Here is a 16,730-nt window from a genome sequence, read left to right on the forward strand (position 1 = left end):
TATGTTTACAGGTTGCCTTTACAGGGAAGAAATGATGTAGACATCACAGCAGCACAATGTTCTCATACAACAGTTCAATACTGCAGAATAAATCCCTTTAGTTTCCCGTTCAGGACTGGCACTCATCTCTCATAACTTTTATAGTGTTATTCAAATTAGGTGTGCATTCTCCCTTGATAGTCAATAGAAATAGTTGGAAACCACCATAAAGAGATTGAACTCATAAGGTTAGATCCCTGTTTTAAACTGACTGAAGTCTTCCTGTAGACATTCCTTTCTCCTGTCATTGACTATAAATGGACTCTTGATCACAGCTTCAGTCTTGGCAACTGATATTTATATAGCTAATCCTAAAATTAAGGGATGAACTCCAAATCAGTTTATGCCTTTAATGTAAAACATACTAAAATAAGCAACCAAACAAACTAAAAGAAACATTGACTGTTTGGTAAAACCTCATTAAAAATGTTTCATGTCACAATGGAATGGTTGACTTTGGTGGGATACACAGTAGACACAAGTCATATTATTTATGCCAGACTAGAATATGTTCAAATATTAGAATTCAAAAGAGAAGAGGTGAGGTGAAAAGCAGAAGTAATCTACTAAAAGTGCACGCTGAGGACAGTTAAAAGATTTGAGCCAAGTAAGTATGTCAAACCTTAAGGCATTGTGAGGAACAGGAGAAGAAACAGAAGAAAAAGACAACCAAATTCCTAAGGTGCACTTCCATACTGCCTTGAAGATAGGAAATGAGAACATCAATGTGAATAAAGAAGATACAACTGGTTTTGTAAAAGCAGAGTATTGTTGAGATAGAAATGGCATAACCTGGGCTGTAAAGCAAGAGAAGTTTGGCCTCAGCCTTTCATATGACTCATGGAAGTAGGCACGCAAGTCACAAGGAGAATTTGGGCACGAGAGGGGAGGGAGTTTTAGTAACCAGTATGTGGGATGATCGCATACTTAGTTAAGAGGTTTGCAAATGAAAGAGTATTTTTCAAGGGGTTGTAACCCACAGCAGAAACAGAAAGGGTAGGATGCAAATATTTATGAAGATTAAAGGGAACTAAAAACAAGGTACTGAATCATAAATAACAGCATTAAGGTTTCTGGCTTCACTACCGAAGAAAATAATGGCTCTTCCCCCTCTCTTCTTTGCGTCTGGACAGTTTTCATGCAAAAAGATGAAAGACTGAAGAATTCTTACAACCCGGCTTCCTGAGGGGTATGCTAGTTTTCCCTGGGACCTGCCAAAGAGAGGCAGCTTTTACCCTACCAGGGCTTTTCTAGTCCACAAAATGCCTTATATAGTGATATTCTCTCTACTTACCTCCACAGATGCATTAATAACGTCTGCCTTTTCAAATTATTAACTAACCACCTTGACAGAGACAAAATGTCTTCCAAGACTGCCAGACTTTGGTGCTTAGCTTACAATTAAAATCTAGGCGACAAAAAATCAACCTTTTAAAACAAATGCCTAAGTAAACTGTTCAAGGAAAAATGGAAAGGGCTTTGAAGATATCCAGACAGAAATGTCATCTGAGTCAGTGCTTAATGATATACATTTATGAACAAGTTATATACCAGTGTTAGGTAAATAAGACCCATTTTAATATTTTTAACTGCCTCATCTGAGGGACAAGGACTACATTTCAACACTTTAGTGGGTTTTACAGGCAACTATACTGTCTAAAAAGCATTACCAGCATTATTTAGGTAATTAAGTTACTGCTGTAACTATTGATATTATTGGTTATGTCTGAAAATGCCATTTAGACAGATACCTCTGGAAATACAGAAGCAGCTACAGAGAGGCAAGGTGATCTTTCTAATTCCACAAAGTACTGTAGAGTTACCACCAGAATACACACGAGCCTTGGGCTCTAATCACTTGACAGCGTTCCCTGGCTTAGATCATTTGCACCTTAAAATTGGTAGATTTTGTTTAATCCAATACCATTGCAAAAGGTTTCACTCTAATTATATTTGAAACTTCTTTTTGTTTTTTCATTCCAAGCCTGTTTCTGACTGTGTGACAGACTAGAACATTGGATGGAAAATTCAGCATTTGCAATTCAAATTCCAAGTGAAGGTTTTAATGCTGAATACTTGTGGATATCATTTAAAAGGCCTGTAGAGTTAAACAATGTAGATTTTTTCCCATACGGCGTTAACCAACTTTGCAGATATTATTCAGTTAAGATCTGGAGATGATATTAATATGGTGCTTATGCATAAAACTCACAACAGGCAAGTGTTTTGTAAATTCAGCATTTGGTTATCTCTTATCCATTAACAAGAAGAAAAGCAAACATCTCCCCCTTATATTCATGCCCGGAGCTAAGCAAGGGGGATGGAAAAGGTTTTTAGAATTACAAATAGAACCTTTAAATTGTAGAAACTTGCTAATTTGGTTTATGAAAAGCATTGCAGAACTTCTGCTTTCTCTCCCAGTTGTTATTCAAATCACAGTTCCAAGATGGAAAAAAAAAAAAAAAGACAGAAAGACAGAAAGAAAGAAAGACAGAAAGAAAGACAGAAAGAAACAAAGAAAGAAAGAAAGAAAGAAAGAAAGAAAGAAAGAAAGAAAGAAAGAAAGAAAGAAAGAAAAAAAGAAAGAAAGAAGGAAAAGGGTAAAAAACAAAAACAAAACAAAAACAGAAACAAACCCAAAAAACAGGGAAAGAGAAAGGAAATAATCCTGCCAGGATTTTTTCTTTTTAGAGATCAGGCAGAAATACTGAATATTTAAACATGCAATTTGAAGTAAAAATTAGGTTGCTAAAAAAGATGAAAAGAAAATGGGTGGGCTGGGGGGGAGCGGGTGGGGGGAAGAAGTGGAGAAAATATAGCAAGAGTTACGAACTATGTTCTCAAAAAGAGATACATGGAAAATATGTGAATTCACCCATATAATGTTTAAAGTAGAATTTGCATTTCAGTGCAAATTGTGAATGTACATTTTCAAATGTTAAAGATTTATCTTTTTTATAGGACTTTACAGTTTTTTGAAGCCCTAAATATAAATTAAGAATGAAATTCTGTCTTGTGTAAGAATCCAGAACAAGGGTTTTGCACCTCCTAAATCCCACTAAAGCCCTCAAAATAGGATTTAAGAGGGACTTACATGGCTCATAGGCAATATGTAGCTGGGAGAATTTCACCCAAAGGGATAAAGCATATTAGCATTACTTCTGCAACTAGTGTCACTACAGTCTCTTGGACTAATTACCTGGGATGAGAACCCTTGCTTCATATAGTCTTTTAGTCTGGCAAGACAGATCATTTAGAAACACTAAACATTACAACAAGGCAAGGGATTGGATACGCCATTATGTATTTGCACAGTCAGATTTACAGTCAAAGCTGGATGCAAGAACACTTCTTGCAAAATCTGGGACTAATGAGTTAACCAATCTTCTGAACATCTCTGAGAGATAAGCAAGTATTCCTCCCCCCATTTATAGACAGGAATACTCAAACAGAGAAGTCATAAATTGTTCAATACCAAATACTGAGTGTGTCTGGACTATTGATGGAGTCCAAGTGAGTTGTTTCCCCACAGATGAATACTTTTGAATTAAAGGAAGAAATAAGAACAGTGGTCACATTTTTTTCCCCTTAGCATGATAAATCACTTGAAAATATTACTGCAAAGAAAGATGGTAAGAAGTTCAAAACTTCAACTGGACAACCCTAAAATTACGGGACTGGACTGACTTTTGAAAGAAAAACAAACAAGTTGTATTATTTATTCACCAACTTTAGTAAAATGATTTTCCAACTTTCCATATCCCAAGTTGCAGTCCTGGAAATGAAACTATTGCTAACATTTCAGGAGGAAAACAAGACATATCCCTGATTTCTGCACCAAAATCAGATCATTGTGTAAATGCTTAAAGGAGTTTCAACTTTTCCCCGAGCATTTTTGTCAGGTTGTACAACATTAGGCAAGAAGCAGAACACTTCTCATACGACAGACAGTATCAATGTACATTAAAAGTATATATTTAATTGCAAGAAGCCAGGTTGTTCTTCACAGCCTCTGGGGAGCTGACCCAAAACTCAGAAACACAGGGAAACGTGTAAGTCTGGAAGAGTATGTGAATTCTCAATGGTGCACTTAGTGGTGCAAGGTCTTCAAGTTAGAAAGGTTTTATTTTATATTTCCCCATTCCAGATTTATTAAAAAACTAATATATGTGTAAGGAATGTGAGATAATGATTTCTGCTCAGAACAGGTGACATCTGAAACTTTTATTGTATGATTGACTGATGGTGAAAGTAATCCTAGATCAGAATTTGTAGTTTTTCCAATTTCACAGGAAGCAACATCTTTCACACCCTCGTTTAAGTTTCCATTTCATCTGTGGTGATCTTTAAAACTTCATCAATCTTATTCATGTTATCACTAGATTAAATTCCAGGTAAATAACATATTTCTTTGCCATGAGGCAGCTATTGGTCATTTCTTCCTTTGTAAGCTTCCCTGACCAGAGATTTTTGTGGACCTTCAACACCATCCAGGTAACAATGCAGTGGTGGAACTGCAGTGCATGATGTACTGCAAAAGCCTGTAGGGATCTTCACATACAGTATAGCAAAATAATAAAAATGTGCCATAAACCCAGGATTTTTCTCTGTAGATCGTCTGTCCTTTGAGTTGTTTTATCACAACTCTTTTACTTTTGCTTCCTGAAACTATTCCCAGATATTAAGACTTGTGTTTCATCCTACTTGCTTAGCTACGTAAATATTATTTTCTGAATGCTGTAGGCAACATCTTAGCATTTTACAGCTTGGTAGAGTTCAACTAATGGAAGGTGTAGTTTTATCAGATGGATGTTTTCCAGTCCTGAAGGGAAAAAAATTCACAAGGGCATCAAGACCAGAGTGTAGAGACTAGTTCATAAGTAAAGAAGGTTTGGGTTTGTTAACTTTTTTTTGTAAGAAAGCAAGCCCATCAAGTATTTGGTAGGGATGAGAAATTGAACACCAGTTGCTCTTTTGGACATAGAGTAATTACGTTAGCAGATTGTCAATATCCATGCTCAGCATACATAGCTCGTCCATACAGCACTCTGTATAACAGAAAATAACATGGTTCCTGGCCTGGAAAGAGGTTTAACCACTCCAGGAAAAAAAAGATGATGTTTTTAGGGAAATATAAATACCTAAGAAATTGAGTTCAGTTAAACCTGTCGGACAGTTTGCTGTGAAGAGTGCCACTAGTTCCTTTGAAATGCAATGTATGTTCCCGCACCGCTCTGAAAGGGGAGATGAGGTAGCTGGTTTGATATGCTAGTAAAAAGCAATGTAAGCATGTGAAATCAAAACATGGTCTTCTTCTGGACACAATATCATCATGAATTTGCAGCAATTTGTCTGTGAAATCCTAAATATGCTACGATTATATTTAACTATTAGCATAGTCTCAAAAGAGTTATTGAAGTTTGTCACGAATTTATAGTTAGGGAGCACACATAGATACATCAGTGAATTGAGTTCCTATAGCCAAATCCAGTGTCCAGTGAAGCGAAATAAACAACTATATCAAGAATGAGATCAAGCCCTAATCTAAGATGTAAACACAACTAAGACCAGACTGTTATATTTAGAGATATTGTGCCTGGCTTCATCTAAGAAGAACAAATTACATGCAAAGAATTGGGAACAAAAGAAAATTCAGAAAACCTGTTTTTTCAAGTTCATTATTAATTTAGGAATGGGTATAAAGTCCAGTTTTATATCTCTCATCTTGTCTGAATCTTTGAAATGATAGTATCCATTTTCTAACTCCTATAAGACTTTTTACAGCTTCACCTTCACAAGTAGATAACGTTCCTGCAGAATCATAGAATCATTTAGGTTGGAAAAGACCCTTGGGATCATCGAGTCCAACCATCAACCCCACTCTACAAAGTTCTCCCTTAACACCATATCCCTTAACACCACATCTAAACGAGTCTTAAACACATCCAGGGATGGAGACTCCACCACCTCCCTGAGCAGCCTATTCCAGTGTCTGACCACTCTTTCTGAGAAGGATTTTTTCCTAATGTCCAGCCTAAACCTACCCTGTTGCAGCTCGAACCCATTCCCTTTTGTTCTATCGCTAATTACCTGTGAGAAGAGACCAGCACCAACCTCTCTACAGTGTCCTTTCAAGTAGTTGTAGAGAGTGATGAGGCCTCCCCTCAGCCTCCTCTTCCTCAAACTAAACAATCCCAGCTCCTTCAATCGCTCCTCGTAAGATTTATTCTCCAGGCCCTTCACCAGCTTCGTTGCCCTCCTCTGCACTCGCTCCAGCACCTCGAGATCTCTCTCATATTGAGGTGCCCAAAACTGGGCACAATACTCAAGGTGTGGCCTCACCAGTGCTGAGTACAGGGGGACAATCACCTCCCTCCTTCTGCTGGTCACACTATTTCTAATACAAGCCAGGATGGCATTGGCTTTCTTGGTCACCTAGGCACACTGCTGGCTCATGTTCAGCCTCTTGTCAATTAGAACCCCCAGGTCCTTTTCTGCCAGGCAGCTCTCCAGCCACACTTCCCCAAGCCTGTAGCGACGCATGGGGTTGTTGTGGCCCAAGTGCAGGACCTGGCGCTTGGCCTTGTTGAAGCTCATTGGTCCAATCTATCCAAGTCTCTCTGTAGAGCCTCCCTATCCTCATGTAGATCAACACTCCCGCTTAGCTTCGTGTCATCTGCAAACTTGCTGATGATACACTCTATGTCCTTATCAAGGTCATCAGTAAAGATGTTAAACAGAAATGGTCCCAACACCGAGCCCTGAGGGACACCACTTGTGACCAGCTGCCAGCTGGATTTAACTCCATTGACCACCACTCTTTGGGACCGCCTATCCAGCCAGTGCTCGATCCAGCAGATCGTACGCTCATCCAGACCACGAGCCGCCAATTTTTTCATGAAAATTCTAGGGGGGACAGTGTCAAATGCTTTTCAAAAGTCTAGGTAGACAATGTCCACAGCCTTTCCCTCATCCAATAATCGGGTCACCTTGTCATAGAAGGAGATCAGTTTTGTCAGGCAGGACCTGCCTTTCATAAACCCATGCTGACTAGACCTGATCCCCTGCTTGTCCATTATATGACTTGTAATGGCACTCAAGATGATCTGCTCCATGACCTTCCCTGCTACCGAGGTCAGACTGACAGGCCTATAGTTTCCCGGATCCTCCTTTCTGCCTTTTTTGTAGATGGGCGCTACATTTGCTACCCTCCAGTCCGTTGGGACCTCCCCAGTTAGCCATGACTTCAGGTAGATAATGGAAAGTCGCTTGGCGAGCACGTCTGCCAACTCTTTCAGCACTCTTGGATGTAACCCATCCGGTCCCATAGACCGGTGCGCATCCAAGCGGTGTAGCAGGTCACTGATCACTTCCTCTTTAATTGCGATGACCTCATTCAGCTTCCCCTCCCTGTCTCCTAGCTCACAAGGCCGGGTGCCCAGGGAACAGCTAGTTCCACTGCTAAAGACTGAGGCAAAGTAGGCCTTGAGCACCTCAGCCTTTTCCTCATCCTTTGTGACTATGTTTCCCTCTGCATCCAATAAGGGAGAGAGATTTTCCTTAATCCTCCTTTTGTTGTTAATGAATTTATAGAAACATTTTTTGTTATCCTTAAGAGCTGTAGCTAGGGTGAGCTCTAGCTGCGCTTTGGCGCTCCTAATTTTCTCCCTGTGTAGCTTTGCCATATGCTTATAGTCTTCATGAGACACCTGCCCCCTCTTCCAAAGGTCATAGACTCTCCTTTTGTTCTTGAGGTCCAGCCAACGGTCCCTATTTAGCCAGGCTGGTCTCCTTCCCCGCCTACTTGTTTTTTGGACACAGGGGTACAGCCTGCTCCTGTGCCTTTAAGACTTCTCTCTTGAAGTATGTCCAGCCTTCCTGGGCTCCTATATCCTTCAGGGCAGCCTCCCAAGGGATTTTGTCCATCAGTCTTCTAAACACATCAAAGTTTGCCCTCTGGAAGTCTCAGGTGGCAGTTTTACTAACCCCTCTCCTTGTTTCTCCAAGAATCAGAAATTCGATCATCTCATGATCACTGTGCCCTAGGCGGCCACCAACCTTTATTTCTGCCACAAGTTCTTCCTTGTTCACAAGAAGCAAGTCCAGGAGGGCACCTTCCCTGGTCGGCTCACTTACCAGCTCCGTGAGGAAGTTATCCTCCACACATTCCAGGAACCTCCTGGATTGTTCCCTCTCTGCTGTGTTGTATTCCCAGCAGGTATCCGGGAGGTTAAAGTCCCCCACAAGAGCAAAGGCAAGTGACTGCGAGATTTCCCCCAGCTGCTTATAGAAAGCTTCATCCGCCTCACTGCTTTGGTTGGGAGGTCTATAGCAGACTTCCACAGCGATATCAGCTTTACTGGCCCTTAACCTAATCCAAACACTCTCCACCCCATCATGACTATCCTTGATTTCTGAGCTCTCATAGGATTCTCTAACATACAGGGACATTCCACCACCTCTCTTTTCCTGTCTGTCCCTCCTGAAGAACTTGTAGCCATCAATTGTGGCACTCCAGCTGTGTGAGGCACCCCACCACATTTCTGTGATAGCCACTATGTCATAGTTTGCCTGGTGCATCATGGGTTCAAGCTCCCCGTTTGTTGCGCATACTGCGTGCATTGGTATAGATGCACTTCAGACATGTAATGATTCCAACACCTTTTTGTGAATGTGGGCCCCATTTCCTACCAGACCCCTCTCAGGTGCTTCCATGATTTCTAAACGTCTATCTCTTCTCTCAAATGAAATGGCAGAGTGAGAGTCCTCACTACTCCACCATCCTTCAAGCCCTGGCATTCCTCGCTTGGGTTTAGTCCTCACAGGCACAGTTATTTCCCCTTCCCCCCTCATATCTAGTTTAAAGCCCTGTCAACGAGCCTTGCTAACTCCTGCCCAAAAATTCTTTTCCTCTTCTGGGACAGGTGTGTCCCACCTGCCACCAGCAGGCCAGGTGACTCATTTAGTAGCCTGTGATCAAAAAACCCAAAGCCCTGCCAATAACACCAGTCCCAGAGCCACAAATTGACCTGATGCCTCTTCCTGTTAATTTCCTCATTTGTGATTGCCACTGACGAGATAGAGGAGAATACAACTTGCATTCCTGATCCCTTAAGCCACCGCCCCAAGGCTCTAAAATCTCTTTTAATCGATTTTGGGCTCCTTCTACCCACTTCATCACTACCTACCTGAAATACTAAGAGGGGGTATTAGTCAGAGGGGTTTACTAGGGCCAGAAGTTTGTCCAACACGTCCCTGACCCGTGCCCCAGGGAGGCAGCAGGCTTCCCTGCGAAGCGGGTCAGGACGGCATATTGGCCCCTCTGCCCACCTCAGTAGGGAGTCACCCACAACAGTGACCCGTCTGCTTTTCCTTTTGGAGCCAGTTGTGATGCTGGGTCCATTGCAACTTCGTGTTTCTAACACTTCTGGCCTGGGTGTATCATCCTCCTCTCCAACAGCCCGTTCCTCCTGCAGGACCCCATACCTGTTCTGCAGGGGTAACTGGGAAGGTGGGAGGGGATTTGCCTGCTTCCCCGAGCAGGGACCTATTTCCATTCCCCCTCTTCTCTGCAGTCCCCTCCTGCTGCCTGGTGACGAGAGGGGAGGAGGTCCTCTGCCTTGTGTGGGGCCTCACCCTGTTCCCTCTCTCTCAGGGAGTGGGTCCACCAGTCACTCTCCCTCTCACATTCCCTGATACTCCTCAACCTCTCCACTTCTTCCTTCAGCTCAGCCACCAGAACGAGCAGATCATTCACCTGTTCACATCTGACACAGGTGTTGTCTCCGCTGCCCTCCATCACAAGTGCCAGGCTCCGGCACTCTCTGCAGCCACAGGCCTGGATGCCCACGTTTGCGTGGGGGCTCTGTCTGAGTGCCCACAGCTTTTTTAACAGCAGCCTTCGACCGGGTAGCAACCCTGGCTGGATCTCTACATGCAAGTGACACCTTGTGACTCAACACTCAGTTGGGGTGAGCCGTAGCTGCTCACTCTGTGGCCAGGGAGTAGTCCCTGCTCTCCCGGAGACTTCTTATAACCTGGTGGCTTGATCAGGCAGACAGCTGGTGGTGCTGTCTCTGCCCCCAGGCTCACTCAGCAGCCCGCCCACCAGCTGACAGCCCTCAGCACAGGCTGAGGGCTTTTGCCGGATTCCAAAAGCCCCAAAAAGTGCTTTTCGTCAGCCCTTTTTGCTGCAGATCCCTTCCCCAGTGCAGTTTTACCTGCCCTGAAGCTGGTCTCTGTGGCAATCTTAGTGTATGGTACATTATGCACACTGTGGTAATTATAATTAATTCCAAAAGCATTGATAAAGAATTGAATTATGTTTCCTGCATTCTCAGAGCAATATGCCCTAGTTTACAATCTAGACAAGTTTTGTTGTGGGTGTTTTTTTGTTTTTTGCTTTTTTTTCATCAAGCTGCTTTTGAAAAATTCAAGGGAAATTATTGTCCATACACAAGAAAAAAGTGTTTTGCCTCATAATTCTTGTCTCTAAAGAATGAACTAGTAGCAGACCCATAGTGGTGAAATAAAAACTAAGCTAAGGAATCCTTTTAATAAAGCAGCTTGTCTCCACCCAAACATTGCTGTAAGACAGCGTGTAAAGGTAAGTGCATAAAGGACTAGGATTTTAATACTCTAGATGTAATTGTCTGTCACTAAGTATTCTGATTTTAAAATGTTGACCTGTAATTTTCTTTTTCTCCCTCACCTGGTGGAACCAGTGCTCTTTCCTAGTTCGAACTTCAAATCACCTACGAAAACAAAAGACTCAATCAACTATTACATAAATTGATTTTATAAACTGAAATACTTACAAAACATGGAAATAGAAGGCTTTCTCATATAACGGCCCATGAATATTTAACAGAGGCCCTTAGCTGTTATGCATTTATGGATATTTCCAAATACTACTTCTCCAGCTATGTTGCTGGAGTATTGAAAAGACCTAATTAAAAAGTAATCTAAAATGGTTAAGAAATGCAAGAGAAAATCTAAATAATCCCAGGATTGCCTGTACTTTTATTCACTAGGTAGTGAATAAAAATAGTTATTTTTAATAGGCACATAAGAAATTAATAGAAATGTCTCAAGTGGGTTTTGGTTTTGCAGGTCATGGTAGATACTGATGATGTACTCTAACAGCTTTTCTCATGAGCTCAGTATACATGCATAAATGTGCATGTTTGTGTTAATGTGTATCGTCCCACCCAAAATCCTCCACTTCCAGAAAAAAATGCAGAAGTGAAAAAAAGGTAGCACTATTCATTTTCATCCAATCAACAAACAGACATGGCAAAGCATGAATTCACAGAATAACAACAGCAACTTAGTAGCAAGGTGTCAATTAATAAGTACTTCCAGAGAGCACATCACAGTTGGTCCTTGATGGATAGATAAATTTTACACCACCTTGCTCAGATCAAAGTTAGACCCCTGATCTAAACTCGTCATCCAAGTCTGAGGTAAACTCTCATGCAAATAACTGGAACTTAAAATAAGTGACCTGTGCTAGACACTGAACTTTCTGATGCCTGAAACTCAATGAGCTGCATACCACACAAAATGACTAATAAAGTGTGTTGATTACATGTGTATTGTGAGTAGAAGTATTAGAATTGATGTAGGCATTCCACAAGAAAAAAATACACACCAAAACTTATTAGTCACATAATTTATTAGTTGTTAATTACTTGCTTCTCTTTATTAACATATTACACCTCGGAGAATAACTCTGAGGTAGGTAAATTGAACTATGCTTCCTTTGTTGATGTGTAATTTGCAACACAAAGAATGTAAATAATGAGCGGAGATGGGAATGGAAGTTAGTGCCCTGACAATGATAATTTTATCCAAGTATTGCCTTAGGGGCTTAACTATGTGCAACAGAAATCACAGCAGGAAAGCAGAAGCTGGAGGGAATATATCAGAAACAAGAAGGCACAAATGAGCTCCAGGTATAAACAGAGGAAGATAAGGTCATAAAGAAATAGGAAGGCTTCCCTATGTCTTTGAAGAAGGAAAGGGAAGCAATACGGCAAACCGTCTTTAGGAGTGTCCTACAGGTATCAACAGGAACATGAGAGAAAAGATGGGCACCGGTAGCCTGGCACTATGGCAGAGGCCTATTATCTCTTACATTACATGCTTAAATTAGAAGGCAACTATTGGTAGTCGACAGAAAGAAACAATCTCTCTCAAATGATGATTTTAAGTGCTAATGAAGTAGGGTCTGTTTTCACCAGACCTCTCTTCAGATGTTCACTGTGGTATCCAGACTGAAGACTACCATAGCTTCTGTCCTTGATAAAAAGACAATGGTCTCACAGTAGAGGCTACTGTGAAGACCAGACAAAACAAAATGTTCTGTGTGGTGATTTACCCAATCTGTCTGTTGGAGAGTAGTTGAAAAGGTGGCTACAGGGTTAAGACAGAGCCCACAAGACCTTATCTACCAGATATGTGGACTCTGATTCTCCTCTCATGTCAACAAGTGGAAATAAGAAACAACTTTATTACTGTCATTAGAGCTGCACCAATGTAAAAATCAATATGATATGAAAATAGGTCCTTAGTACCTCCATAAGAAAAAAAAAAACAAAAAACCAAAACAGTTTTATGGAAGTATATATGGCACAACCAACATGGCTTCACAAAGAAAGTCCTGTTTAATTAACTTGATATCATTCTATGATAAGGTCACCCACCTAGTGGATGAAGGGAAAGACACAGTTTTTCTGGATTTTAGTAAGGCTTTTGATACTGTCACTCACAGCATCCTTCTGGACAAGTTGTCCAACTGTGGGATGAGCCAGTTAACGATACACTAGGTGAAGAACTGGCTGAAGGGCAGAGGGTTGTAATGAATTGGGCTACATCTGGCTGGTGACTGATCACCAGCAGTGTTCCTCAAGGTTCAATTCTAGGACCAGTTCTGTTCAGTGTATTTGTGAATGACCTGGATGCAGGAGTTGAAAGCACCATTAGCAAGTTTGCTGATGATACCAATAATGGGAGATGCTGTCGATCCTGTTGAGGGACAAGATCTGTTACAGAGGGATGTAGATAGATTGGAGCATAGGGCAATGATTAACGGCATGAAATTTAACAAGTTCAAATATGAGATTCTGCACCTAGGACAGAGTAACACTGAGCACAAATATAAACTGGGAGAGGAGTGGCTGGAGAGCAGCCCTGCAGAAAGGAATCTGGGGGTGCTGGTTGACTCAATGTGGTCCTGCATACACTGGAGTGTGCCCTGTCAGCCAAAAAGGCAAGCCGTATTCTAGAGTGCATCACACACAGTATAACCAGCCTGTCCAAAGAGGTGATTATGCCACTGTATTCATAGAATCATAGAATCGCCTAGCTTGGAAGGGACTTTTCAGATCATCTAGTCCAACCATCAACCTAACTCTGACAAAAAACATCATTAATTTAAACCATATCGCTAAGCACTATGTCTACGGGTCTTTTAAATACCTCCAGGGATGGTGACTCAACCACTTCCCTTGACAGCTTGTTCCAATGCTTAATAAACCTTTCAGTGTAAAAATTTTTCCTAATATCCAGGCTAAATCTCCCCCAGCTGTTTCCTCTTGTTCGATTGTCTGTTACTTGGTAGAAGAGACCAATCCCCATCTCTCTACAACATCCGTTCAGGTAGTTGTAGAGAATGATAAGGTCTCCTCTCAGCCTCCTTTTCTCCAGGCTAAACAACCCCAGCTCCCTCAGCCACTCCTTGTAAGACTTGCTCTCCAGACCCCTCACCAGCTCCGTTGCCCTTCTCTGGACATGCTCCAGTCCCTTAATGTCTTTTTTGTGGTGGGGGACCCAAAACTGGACGCAGTCCTCGAGGTGGGGCCTCACCAGTGCTGAGTACATGGGGAGGATCGCTTCCCTAGTCCTACTGACCACACTGTTCCTGATACAGGCCAGGATGCTGTTGGCCTTCTTGGCCACCTGGGCACACTGCGAGCTCATATTCAGCCAGCTGTCGACCAACACTCCCAGGTCCTTTTCCGCCAGGCAGATTTCCAGCCACTCTTCCCCAAACTTGTAATGCTGCATGGGGTTGTTGTGACCCAAGTGCAGGACCCGGCACTTGTCCTTGTTGAACCTCATACCACTGGCCTCTGCCCCACGATCCACTCAGTCCAAACCCCTCTGCAACACCTTTCTACCCTCAAGCAGGTTGACACTCCCACCTAACTTGGTGTCATCTGCAAAGTTCCTGAGTGTGCACTCAATCCCCTCATACAGATCTTTGATAAAGATATTAAAAAGCCCCAGTACCAAGACCTGGGGACCAGCCACCAACTGGATTTAACTCCATTCACCACAAATCTCTGGGCCCGGCCTTCCAGCCAGTTTTTAACCCAGCGTAGAGTACTCCCATCCAAACCATGGGCAGCCACTTTCTCCAGGAGGATGCTGTGGGAAACTGTATCAAAGGCCTTACTAAAGTCCAGATAAACAATGTCCACAGTCTTTCCCTCATCCACCAAGTGGGTTACTTTGTCATAGAAAGAGATCAGGTTTGACAATCAGGACCTGCCTTTCATGAACCCATGCTGACTGGGCCCGATCACCTGGTTGTCCTTCATGTGCCACATAATGGCGCTCAGCATGATCTGTTCCATGACCTTTCCAGTCACCGAGGTCAGACAGACAGGCCCATAGTTCCCCAGATCATCCTTCTGGGCCTTCTTGTGGTTGAGTGTCACATTTGCTAGATGCCAGTCAACTGGGACCACCCTGGTTTGCCAAGACTGCTGGTACGTGATGGAAAGTGTCTCAGTTAGCACTTATGCCAGCTCCTTCAATGCCCTCAGGTGGATCCCCTCCGGCTCCATAGACTTTTGTAAGTCCAGGTGTTGGAGCAGGTCCCTCACCCTTTGGATTATGAGGGCTTCATTCTGATCCCAGCCCCTATCTGCTACCTCGGGGGTGTGGGTACACAGGGGATAACCAACTCTACTACTAAATATGGAGGCAAAGAAGGTATTAAGTACCTCAGCCTTCTCCTCATTCTTTGTCACTATGTTACTGCCTTCATCTGATAAAGGGTGGAGATTCTCCTGAGTCCTCCTTTTGTTACTAGTATATTTATAGAAACTCTTTTTATTTTTCTTAACATCCAAAGCCAGATTAAGATCTAGTTGGGCTTTGGCCTTTCTAATTTTCTCCCTACGTAGCCTTACAACACCTTTGTAGCCTTTCTGAGTGGTCTGCCCTTTTTTCCAAAGGCCATAAAATCTCCTTTTTTCCCTGAGTTGTATCCATATATCTCTGTTCAGCCAGGCCGGTCTTTTCCCCAATGGCTCATTTTTCAGCACATGGGGAAGCCTATTGCTGTGTCTTTAAGACTTCCTTCTTGAAAAACGTCCAGCCTTCCTGGATTACTTTGTCCTTCAGGACTGCCTTCCAAGGGACTCCATGAAGCGGGCTCCTGAAAAGACCAAAGTCTGCCCTGTGGAAGTCCATGTTGGTAGTTCTGCTGACCCCATTCCTTGCTTCTCTGAGAATCAAAATCTCTACCATTTCATGGTCACTATGCCCAAAATGGCCTCCAGCTGTCACATCCCCCACAAGTCCTTCTCTATTTACTAACAGCAGGTCCAGCAGGGCTCCTTCCCTAGCTGGTTCCTCATGAGCTGTGTCAGGAAGTTATCTCCAACACACTCCTCCAGGAACCTCCTACACTGTTCCCTCTCAGCTGTATTGTGTTCCCAGCTGATATCTGGTAGGGTGAAGTCTCCCACCAGGACAAGGCTAGTGATCTTGAGATTTCTCCCAGCTGCTTGTAGAATCTATCTCTACATCCTGGTTGGGGGGTCTGTAACAGACTCCCACCATGATATCAGCCTTGTTGGTCCTCCCCCTGATTCTTACCCATAAACACTCAACTCTATTGTTACCATCATTAAGCTCTTGACATTCATAGCACTCCCTAACATACAAAGACACCCCACCTGCTCTCCTTCCGTGCCTGTCCCTTCTGAAGTGTTTGTAGGCATCTAATGCAGCACTCCAGTTGTGCTAGTCATCCCACCACATTTCCATGATGGAGACTACATCATAGCTTTCCTGCTGCACAATGGCCTCCAGCTCCTCCTGTTTGTTGCCCATGCTGCGTGCATTAGCGTAGAAGCACTTCATCTGGGCTACTGGTCCTGCCACCTTTTTGCTGGAAGAAGTCTTAACTTCTACGTGACCATTCCCAGGCACAGCCATAGTTTCTAACCCGTCAACAACCCTTGCATCCTTGCTGCTGGATTCATCCCCTTTCCCCTTCAAATCTAGTTTAAAGACCATTTGATTCAGCATTGATGCAGCCTTACCTTGGATATTGTTCACAATTTAAGGTGTATGTGAAGGTCCTTGAATGCGTCCAGAGGAGGACAGCAAAGCTGGTGAAAGGGATGGAAGGAATGTCCTATGAGGACCAGCTAAGGAATTTTGTCTTGTCTAGTTTGGAGAAAAGGAGTCTGAGAGGTGACCTCATTGCTTTCTACAGCTTCCTGAGGAGAAGTGGAGAGTGAGGTGCTGAGCTCTTCTCCCTAGTACCCAGTGATAGGACTTGTGGGAATGATTCAAAGCTGCACCAGGGGATGCTTAGGCTGGACGTTAGGAAGCATTTCTTTATGGAGAGGGTGATCAAACACTGGAACAAGCTTCCTAGAGAAGTG

Source organism: Chroicocephalus ridibundus, chromosome Z (assembly GCF_963924245.1).
Source record: "Chroicocephalus ridibundus chromosome Z, bChrRid1.1, whole genome shotgun sequence".
Lineage (NCBI taxonomy): Eukaryota > Metazoa > Chordata > Aves > Charadriiformes > Laridae > Chroicocephalus > Chroicocephalus ridibundus.